The sequence below is a fragment of the Ceratotherium simum genome, chromosome 2 (genome assembly GCF_057802395.1).
Source record: "Ceratotherium simum simum isolate JZ-2026a chromosome 2, ASM5780239v1, whole genome shotgun sequence".
NCBI classification, from domain to species: domain Eukaryota; kingdom Metazoa; phylum Chordata; class Mammalia; order Perissodactyla; family Rhinocerotidae; genus Ceratotherium; species Ceratotherium simum.
In genome coordinates, this window is record NC_141901.1 from 55393843 (window position 1) to 55405075 (window position 11233).

The 11233-nt window shown below is 47.2% G+C and overlaps 1 long non-coding RNA gene across 1 annotated transcript; it reads left to right on the plus strand.

Moving 5' to 3' along the window:
• The first annotated feature begins 4395 nt into the window (after positions 1 to 4395).
• On the plus strand, positions 4396 to 10940 carry LOC147918020 (uncharacterized). The gene is made up of 3 exons (XR_015549098.1): positions 4396 to 4473; positions 6070 to 6139; positions 8512 to 10940. It is a non-coding gene; the product is annotated as an uncharacterized LOC147918020 (long non-coding RNA).
• The last annotated feature ends 293 nt before the right edge of the window (positions 10941 to 11233 follow it).

The window sequence follows — 11233 nt, forward strand, 5'->3', positions numbered from 1 at the left end:
TGAAGATGAACCATCCTAGGTGGTTCCAATGAAGAGACCTTAAAGAAGGGATGATTTGCAGAGTGTGGGCAGGGTTAAGGAAAGAAACACAGAATGGTGAGGCACCTGGGGACCAGCCACACTAGCCCTCAGGTTGGAGAAAGAAGGAGGAGGGAACGGTGCCCCCAGAGGAACTGTATACAGGGGCCACCCCGCAGGAGCTGCAGTCGTGGAGGATTAGAGCCAGAGATGTGGCCCTGAAGCAGGCAGGACGCAGGGAAGAAATGCCCCAAACTTTCTCTCCTCCCACCCTCTGAACTCTGCAAGTGCCTCCCATTGGCTCACCCTACTGGAAGCAGCAGGGAGCCTGGGTGACACAGTCTTCTGGGGCATGGAAGGGTGGAGAACAGATGGGGAACATACGCAGATTTAACATAAGCAGAGCACGGCCCTTCCTGTCCCTCCTGCCCACCCCCACCGGCAGGAGGCCTTTAGCTTCTGCTCTGCAGGAGCTTGATTCTAGGTGCAGCTAGAGCCTGTGGCTCAGTCTGATGTGGGGGAATCTCTCTGTCTCTGTCTCTCTTTTCCTCTCTCTCCCCCCTCCTTCTTCTTTTCTATCTTTCTCCAGTTAGACTCCAAATTTTAGAGGCCCCCGGTTGTCCTGCCTGATTCTAGGCATCTGGCACTGCATCTCTTCTCCTTCCCAGCTTTCCCCTCCCTCCTTCCAACCCAATGGAAGCACTTTAACAGCTGGGCCAGCTGGGCCAGCCCAGAACCAGTGGTTAGCTTAGCTCTGCTCCAGCTCAGAGCCAGTGGTTGCTCCTGAGCCCAGGTGGGAAGCTGCTGCAAGCCAAGGTGTGTGTCTAGGAGGTGGGTGTGTGGCCTGGGGGGTCAGGCTCTGTGGCTCAGTTTCCCATTCTTCCAAAGCCAGGCCACAAACCTTCTTTGGGAAACAAGTAGGCACCAATGCTGCTCAGCACCACGGCTCCTGGCCCCTCCCCTGTGAGGAGGAGGAAAACAGGTGGTCCTATACGTCTACAGAGCTTGCTCAAAGAGATTTTGTTGAGGGGTTGAGGACGAGTTGGAGTAGGACCACAGCCTATATCTCTCTGCAGCCCAAGAAGTAGAGCAAAAGACCCCTGTTTTCCAGGGACCAGCTCAGCAGGGTTTCAATTGCTTTATTCATTCATTCGGTAAACATTTTGGGGGCACCTACTACGTTCCTGACACTGTGCCAGGCCCTGAGGATTCAGAGATGGCTATTGCTGTGACCGGCAGTGCCCCCTTCTAGTGCTTGTGGGTGCATTTTGCCAACCTGACCCCGCTCCGAGCAGGCTGTTCTGATATCAGGTGACGGGACTCAGTTTGCAGTCAGCCAGATTTTGTGCATGTGGGCAAACAGGGGGAGGGACCCGTTTCCTAGAAATTCTGTGACTTTGGACAGGCCACTTAGCTTCTCTCTCTAGTTTCTCTGTCTGTGTGGAAGATACACCTAGCAGCCCTCCCCTTGAGGAATTACGGCTTTCTCATCCCATGGGGTCCCAAAGGGGCTATCCTTCATGCTGCCCTGCCTCCCACCATTGGCACACGGCACAGCTGGCTGGTCATTGTCCCCATCCGTCCTGTGCAGTGATTATTCTAGCTGTGGGCCTGGAACCTGACAAGTATCAGTGGGTTTTCCCTGATTGTTCCCCCTCTCCCCCAACCTTCCTTTCTTAGCCTTCACCATCTCAGATGATGACAATTCCATCATTCCTGTTGTCAGGCAGGAAATCTTGGAGTCATTCTTGACACTTTTCTGTCAATTCACATAAGATCCATCAGGAAGTCATGTTGGCTCCATTTCAAGATATAGCCCAAATCTTATCCCTGCTTCCATTCTAGTTGAAGCCACCATCGTCTCTCCCCCATATTATTGTAGTCGTCTCCTAATTGGTCTCCTCGTTTCTATTCATGCCCCTACAGTCACTTCTCAACACAGCAGCCAGAAGGAGCTCTTTAAAATGTAAGCCAGATCGTGTCATTTCTCCACCCCAAACCCTTCAGTGACAACCCATTCCTCTCTCTCTACAAGGCCATACGCTGCTCCCTTCCCCGCTGCTCTTTCTCTGACCCTATTGTGTCTACTCTCCCCTTTCTCACTCTGCTCTAGTCACACTGGCCTCTTCTCTGTTCATCCATCATGCCAGGCACACTCCTGCCTCAGGGTCTTTGCACAGGCTGTTCCCTTTGCCTGAAATGCTCTTCTTTCAGTTACCTGCCTTGCTCACTCTCTTGCCTCCTTCAGATCTCTGCTCAAATGCCACTGTCTCAGTGAGGCCTTCTCTGCCCCCTGCCTCCAATCTAATAATGTACCAACTGGCACTCCTATCCCATTCTCTGTTTTATTTTTTCTGTAATTATCACCATACTTATCTTGTATTTTTATGTTCCCTACCCTGCCTCCAATAGAGTGTCTATTCCATACGGACGCGGGATTTACATTTGTTTTATCGCTGTGCCTGACCATAAATAGGTGCTCCCTAAGTCCTTGTTGATGAATAAATGGACTTGACATATCAGCTATGGGAGAGGGGGTCTCTCCCCCTTCTGCATGGTTGGCCCTCAGAATGCAGGCTTGGGCCTCTTGGGGCTGTTGTTTCTCCCACCACGTGGAGAGAACCTCCCTGAGAGTGTGGCCCACAGACAGAGGGGCAGAGATGGAAACATTGAGTTCCGGAGGCCTTGTTTGGGTCCCTGGATGCAGCCATGTCTCCAATGGGCCAGCCCACTCCTCCCTGGGCTTCCCAGTCCCCCCAGAACCTCCTCTTTGGCTTCGCTGGCTTGAGATAGGGTTGATCACTTGCAATAGAGTGAATCCTGGGCAAGAAAGTCGAGCTCTTCGGGACTGTGATAATTCAGGCAATTGACAGAGTGGAGCCACTTGGAAGGAGGAACTAGCCGTGGAGGCGAGGGCTGTTCTGCTGAGTTCTCTCATCTTAGAAGGCAGGGCAGAGACTTCTGGCTATGAGAGAAAACTTCTCAGAGCAGGAGCTGGATTTCCCCTGCTCGTTCCTTTGCAAATCTACTGAGGGCAGACCTTCTCCACCCGGGACTCAGGGCCACATGGGAAAGACAAGGAAGACTGGTTGTCCCCACGTGATCCAGCCCCTTAGTCCCCTCAGATCCCTGCAAGTGGCAACAGGAAGGGGTGCCCTGGGTGCTTGAAAGAGCTTTGACTATGGTGTCTGAAATCATAGCTCTGCCATTTACCAGCTGCATGACCTTGGGCATTAACCATGTCCCCATTGGTCTCCGTTCCCTCATCTGTAACGTGAGAAGTAAATTACTCCCCAAGTTCCTTTCAGCATGATGTTCAATGGTGGTGGTGGTGCATTATGGTTAAGTCTGCAGGCTCTGGGCTCAGGCTGCCCAAGGTCGGCTCCACTGCTTACTGCATGCTCAACCACTGAGCCTCAGTTTCCCCATGTTAAGATGGGATTCACACTGGGGACAGCCCGGTGGCGTAGTGGTTAAGGTCGCGTGCTCTGCTTCGGCGGCCAGGGTTTGCAGGTTCGAATCCCGGGGGTGGACCTACACACCACTTATCAAGCCACACTGTGGCAGACGTCCTGCATATAAAGTGGAGGAAGATGGGCACAGATGTTAGCCCAGGGCCAGTCTTCCTCAGCAAAAAGAGGAGGATTGGCAATGGATGTTAGCTCAGGGCTAATCTTCCTCACCCCCCCGGAAAAAAAAAAAAAAGATGGGATTCACAGCAGTACCTGCTTCATGGGGTGGTTGTGAGAATCAAAAGAGTAGAGCACAAAGAGGGCTCAGAAGTGTGCGAGGCACATATGAAGTCCTCAAAAATAGTAGGTATTATAGTATTATTATTTATTGTTATTACTATTGTTGAAAGGATTTTTCCTGGATCCTGGAGTGATTTCTGCCCCTGTCTCTAAGGGAAGGCCCTCCCCCAGGTTTGCATTCTCTGCCCCTCCCTGCAGTGACTGGCAGCAGCTGCAAGAGTGCCCCAAGGGCCGGAATCATCTTCCCCTTCTTGTGGCTGGAGGCTGGGTCTGGCACCACTCACTTAATTTGGAGAATTTCCATAGCACTTTCAGCATATTTTGCTTGGGCTAGCTTATTTACGCCAACCATACATCTTATCACTGTCGTAAATTTTTATTCCTATGGACGTGGCTAAACTTATGGGTTGAAATAACATAATTTACATGCTTTTCAGTATGCAGATTGGGTTAATCTGCTTCTGTAAATTCACCACCAGGCCTGTGCAGCTGCCCTTCCCTCCAGGACCTCAACCTGATTTGAATATCACACTCTATTGTATGTGGGACAATGTGAGATGCTTGGGTCACAAGCCACCCCTAGACAGCTGAGCACCTCACTGCCTGTGCCGCAGCACACAGCGTCCCCCAGCAGAGGCCTCCTTCCCTGGGTGTCACTCCCGCAGATCCTCCATTTGAAGGTTGAGAAGCCACCGGGAACCAGGTGAGCTCTTTTCTGTCTGTGGCTGCATCCTGAGATAAGGATTTTAGTGCCAGTGAGTTCAGGGAGCAATGAACCGGGAAGCACCGGCAGGTACAGGGAAGGAAGCCGATGCATGGTGTTATTGACCGGGTCACCACCGTGGGCAAGCAGGCCCGTCCAGTGGGGCCTCAGAGATGGTTTTGAACATGCCTCAGACTTATCCCACTGAAGGGGAAGGAAGGGGTCCCCGTTCCCGGACTCCCTGCTGGCATCGGCTGAGAGCTGCTCCCAGAGGCAATGACTCCCGGGTGCAGGTGGCCCACCCCACCCGCAGGCCAAGAGAAGCCTTCAGGTGAGAGTAGGCACTCACAGAAGGACACCCTGGCTTTTACCTGGATAAAGAATGAAGAGGGGTTATGGGTGGGGCACTGTGCTCATAGCCTCTCTTTCCTGTTTTCAGTCCTGGTTCTTGCTCTCTTCACCTAGGTCTCACCTCCATTTCCTTCCCGCAGGGAGGCCTTTCCTAACCACACTATTTGAAACAGCACCCTCTCATTCTCTAGCTCCCTCCCCTATTTATTTTTCTTTATAGCACTTATCACAACCTAATATATTATGTATCTGGGTTTTCTCTTGTCTGAATCATTTCAGTGCGGGAAAAGACAGTAAGCAAACAAATATTTAATGTGTCAGGCAGTCATCAGTATGACAGAGAAACTTAAAGTAGAGGAAGAAAACTCAGGAATGTCATATGGGGATGGGTTTCTATTTTCCTTGGGGTGGTGTGTGTCGCGGTGGTCCTCTCTAATAAGATGTCTTTGAGCTGAGAGAGACTTTTAGGAAGTGAAGGAGTAAGCCACGTGGGAGAGCTTTCTAGGGAGAGGGAATTATAGGTACGAAGATCCTGAGGTAGAAGCATGTTTGGCTTATTTGAGGCCAACATTGTGGGAGCACAGTGCTTGAAGGGAGAGGACAGAGATGAGGTCAGAGAGGGAATGGGGAGGTCTGACATGTAAGACTCTGTAGGTCTTGGTAAGGACTTGGGATTTTACTCTGTGTACTAGTCAGTGTTCTCCAGGGAAATAGAACCAACAGGATGTTTATATATATATATATATATATATATATATATATATATATATATATATATATATATATATAAAATAAGGAATTAGCTCATGTAATTATGGAGGCTGAGAAGTCTCAAGATCTGCCATTGGCAACCTGGAGACCTAGTTGTAAGTTTTCCAGTCTGCTAGCAACAAGCTTGAGACCCAGGAAGAGCCAATGTTTCAATTTGAATCCAAAGGCAGGAAAAGACTGATGTCCCAGTTCAATAAGTTAGGCAGGAGGTGTGCCCCCTTGCTTGAGGGAGGGTTAGCCTTTTTGTTCTATTCAGGCCTTCAACAAATTGGACGAGGCCCACTCACATTAGGGAGGACAATCTGCTTTACTGTCTACTGATTCAAATGTCAATCTCATCCAGAAACACCCCCACAGACACACCCAAAATAATGTTTGACCACTTATCTGGGCTTTCTGTGGCCTAGTCAGGTTGATGGATGGGGAGACGTCGGAAGTTTTAGAGTGATATGATCTGACTTATGTTTTTGAAAGGTCACTGTAGCTGCTGTGTGGAGAGAAGTCTGCAAGGGAGAAAATTTCAGAGGCTATTGCAATAATCTAGGTGAGAGATGGTGGTGGCTTGGATTATGGTGATAATGGGTGGACGTGGGAAGAAGTGGTTGGATCCTGGATATATTTTGAAGGGAATGCCCACAGGACTCATTGATAGGTTGGAATGTGGGATGTGACAGAAGGACAGGCATCAAGGATGATCCCAAGGTTTTGGGGCTGAGCAGTTGGAAAATAGAGTTTCCATTAATTGAGATGAAGAACACTGCTGGAACGGCTGGTTTGATCAGGATAAATTAGGTGCCAGGTTTTTGACATGCTGAGTTCAAGATGTCTGTTTACTTCTAAGCAGAAATGTAGAACAGGCCATTGGATATATTTGACTGGAATTTAGGAGTGCAGTTTGTTCAGCTTGGTGCTCAATAAATACCTGTATGACTGGTCAGGTTTCTCCCATGAGCCTCCAACAGCCTTCTGTATGTCACTAATGTCTGTGGTCTAGAGAGACCACTCCCAGCAGGTGGTATTGAAATCCCTACTCTAGAACGAGGACCCATCAAGCTGTTTGCCATGATGCTCTTGCTAATTCTCTGACCTGGTGGAATCTAGACCAGAGATTCTCACTGGCACTGCAATCACCTGGAGACCTTTTAAAACATTCTATACTCCACTCCCAGATTCTGATTCGAGTGGTCTGGGGTGGCCTGTACGTTGCTAATTTTAAAAGATCCTCGGATGATTTTAAAGCACCTCTAGAGGTTGAGAATGATTATTCTATGCTCCTGCCTTAACTGACCCCCTGGACTTAACTTTTTTTTGGTTGGGACTTAAAAAACAGTCAGCTCTTTTGTCAAGCCCCCAGGAAAATTCTGAAGTCTTAGGCAGAAGTGTTAAAAAAATACCACCAATTAGAAGAAAAGCACTATGCAAAAAGACATTTGGCATAGTATTATGTTTAATAGTTATAATTTAGAAGCAACCAATGGAATATTATGCAGCTAAAATAGATGATTTTGTAGACAGAATAGTAACTTGGAAAAATGCTTATGAGAGTCGGTTAAGTAAAAACAAGCAGAATGCCAAATCGTGTCTACATTATGAATGCAACTATATAAAATTATGCATGCATAGAAATAAAGCACTGTAGGGGAACAAAGAAAAATAAAAGCAGCTGATATGTTAGTTTAATAGAATAGTGGATGATGCTTCTTTCTCTTGAATTATTTCTTTATCGTTGCAGTAAAAGAAATAAAGAAATGGCAGTGTTGCTCCAAGCGCTCAGCCAAATTCCCGGCCTCCTCAGGAGAGGTCTTCAGGCTTTTTTCCTCTTTCCATCTCTATGACACTGGGATCAACCTCTGGATTCATTGGGGAATCTCTTGTTTGCCTATTAAGTGCCTAATATATGCCTGCACGGTGCTAGCCACTGGGGTAGTGGGACATAGAAATCAGTCATTGCTCTCCGGGAGCTCATAGTAAAGAGGGAGAGATTGGCATATAAGCAAATATTACAATAATTGTGAGACAAGCTCATGAGCATGATAATGGGAGTATGAACAAAGTTCTGTGTAAGCTCAGATAAATTTGCTCTAAGGGAATCTGGGAAGGTAGAAAAGAGGAGGTGATACTTGATCTTGGTCTTGAAGGATAAGCGGGAGTTCACCAGGTAGAAAAGGGATGGGAGTAGGGTGAGGTGGGGAGGAACAGGCATTCCAAACAGAGTCTGTAATGGCAAAGAGGTATAAAAGGCATGGAGTGTTTAGGAATCATTAGGTTGGATGGAATATATTCATTTATTAATTTACTCAGCAAGTAATTATTGAGTATTGTGTCTCAGACATTGGGCTAGATATTGGGAGGACCAATAATTGTCAGCCTTGTCTATACCTTGAATACCGATCATAATAATAGCAGATATTTGTTGAGTGCTTAATATGCATTAGCTCATGTATTCCTCCTAACAGTTGTGTGAGAGGGTACCACTCTTATTTCCATTTACAAGTGATGACATTGAAACTTAGAGGTTCAAGGATTTTTTTCCATGGCCTCACGTTTATCATGCAATGGAGCTCCCGGAGCTTAGCGTCTAGTGGAAGAAATAGACAAGAGACAGATGATTACAAATCAAGGTGATAAGTCTAAGATGGAAGTAAGGGAGCTCAGAGGAGGGACGTAGATACAGTCAAGGTAGACTATTTGGAGAAGGTGACTTAGGCTCAGTCCAGGATGAGTGGGCATTAGATACGGAAAGTAGAGGTGTGGGGAAGAAAAAGAGGGGCTTTATGGTGATGATGGATAATAGAGCTGGGGAGGTTGGTTAGGGCCAGTTTATGAAAGGCCCTTTGAATGTCCTGCTAGGGAGTTAAGTCTTTATTCTATAAGCAATGGTGAACTAACAAGCTTTTTTGTTCTCTTTTTAATCAGGAGGCTGAGTCACTTGGGCAATGATTCAGCCACACCCACCATGAACTCTCAATGACTTGAGGAGAAGAATAGCATGGATAATCTAAAAATAATGGACAGTGGGAGAGAACTTCAGCTCTCTCACGGATTGCATGGATCATGATTTGCTGCGATGGGGGAGCAGCTGATTTGCTTCATTCATTACAGTCTCGTCTCTGGCTGTTGTTAAATCTACTTCTTCTTGAGAGCACCTGCAGCCATCATGCCAGGCTCAGTATCACAGGGGCTGGGGAAAGAAAATCCCTCTGGCCAGGGGTAACAGAATAAAAATGTAACTGAGTCCCAGATATGCTAGTGTTTACCACCACTGCATCTCTAATGTATCAACAGGACCTGGAAAGATGGAAGTGAGTTCACTGTTCCCCCAGGGGCTAAGGTTGCTGGGATGCTGGAGCAGAGAGAAACTTGGAGGTTTTAGAAATGCTTTAGCTTCAGAATGAAGGGAGCAGAGTGATTAATGCTGCAAGCTGCATGGAGCGGCCAATTGGAAAAGCTATAAAAGTCGGAACAGCACTGGAAGTGTTGACCCTGAAGACACACGCCTGGAGACGGGATTTTTTTTTGCACTTTTTATTGCAGTAATGCAGGGACATTCTGTGAGTAGAATCCAGGGGGCCATCAAGCCTGTGTTCAGATGGCTGTAAGGGAAGGGATTTGATCCTGCTCTGAGAAAGCTGTCTCGGGACCCAGGCAGAAAGCACATTACTATGTTAGAACCCTCGGTAGTTAAGAGAAAGTTCTTGGTTGAATACGGAAAGGAACCTGTAAATAGCTGTAAAATCCTGAACTAGCTGTGCCTCATTCTGTGCTAGATACAGCCCTGGAGGCAGAGGCCCAGAGACTTGAGGTCAAGACTCAGCTTTGCTGCTAACTTGGGCAAGTCACACCATCTCTCTGCACTTGTTTCCTTCATTGTGCAATGAGAGGGTTGGACTGAATGATATCTAAACCGCTCCCAGTGTCAATTGTCTCCCATTTGTGGATGCTATTTTATGGATAGAGAAATCAAGACTATTGATAGAGACTGCAAAAGTACAGATTTGCTCATAACACGGAAAATCTCAGAGAGCCGGTCAGTACCAAGGGAGATAGAGTGGTCTGCCCTGGGCGCAAGGAGTAAGGAGGTGCATTGTCGATGGAGAATTTTAAAACAATAATGATGGGCCGGCCCTGTGGCTTGGTGGTTAAGTGCGCGCGCTGCAATGCTGGTGGCCCGGGTTCGGATCCCGGGTGCGCATCGAGGCACCGCTTCTCCGTCCATCCTGAGGCCGAGTCCCACATACAGCAACTGGAAGGATGTGCAGCTATGACATACAACTATCTACTGGGGCTTTGGAGGGAAAAAATAAAATAAATAAAATCTTAAAAAAAAAAAAAATAAAAAAAATAAAACAATAATGAAACCAAGGGAAAGTCAGTCTGCTTTGTATTATCACCATGGACTGACAATTCTAAGCAATGTCAGAGATAAAATACTCCTCCTCACCTGGGTGGACCACTCCCACCATCCCCCTCCTTGGTGTGCCACTGTTTATCTGAACAATTCTCTTTTTATTCTGTGCTCTTTCAGTTCCTCTGACTACAAAGGGAGAGGAGCTCACTACAGTGTTAACTCTTTCATTGCCACCTCTTAGTGTTGATTTGTCTCCAGTGAAGAAGAGTGATGAGTTACTCTGAGTCACAGCAGTGGACTGGAGTGGCACCAAGGAAGCAGGGACAATAAAAACAGAACATGGAGTGAGGTGTGGAATGTTAGGAAGTGAAGTCCTGAACTTGTGGCCTGTGGACAGGGTGGGGACAGCTCCCTGAAGGCTCAGGTCAGGCTGGACACGTGGTGCCTGAGAACAGACTGCACCTGCATCTCAGTTCTGATTTCTCAGAGCCCTGGCACTCTGGCTCCTTCCTGGAGCTTTCCTCTGCAGCACTTCAGATGCATTTCTTAGAAGTGATCTGCTCTGTGCTCCTCATGTCACACCACCCACCATCCTCCTTTGGATTGGATTTCCTCTCCACCCTGTCCTGGTATTTAGAATATGAAGGGACTCTGTCGCCCTTCTGGGGACTTGCATAGCTTGCATTGATACCTCCCTTCTGCAGGCTTGGTCCCCTTGGTGCCCAACCTTCTGCTTGATGGTGTTGACACTCTCCAAGGAGCCATTCCTGAAAGCGGTAAACTAATCTGTGCAAATTCTATGGGGGTTGATGAGCTGCTCTGGAGAGGACCAGGGAGTCTCTTAGAAAAATGTGAGTGTGGTGGGGGGAGGAAGCTGGAGAAGGGATGTAGAACTCGAAGATGGAGATCCTTGCCAAATTAAATAAAAAAGTTTTTTTTTCAAAGTGAGAGCCCAGTTCGAAGCAATTAGATTGACAATCAACTCAACCCAACCCAAACCATGAGGACCGAGTTCTCGTTTCTTACAGATTTATAATTTGCTAAAATTTGTCTTTTAAACACACACCAGACACATATTCCCTCTTGCACATTTAGTTCCTAATTGTTATCCTAAGATGATTTATTTATTTTGGCAGGGAGAGAAAAGGAAGGAACAGCTTCCACTAGAGTTTATTTCTTTAACCCTTTCTTTTCTGATTATAAAAGCCACACATGCTTATTGTAGAAAGTTTAGGAAATGAATATTCCAGATAGAAATAACTACGTCCTGTGAATCGCATCACCAGAGAT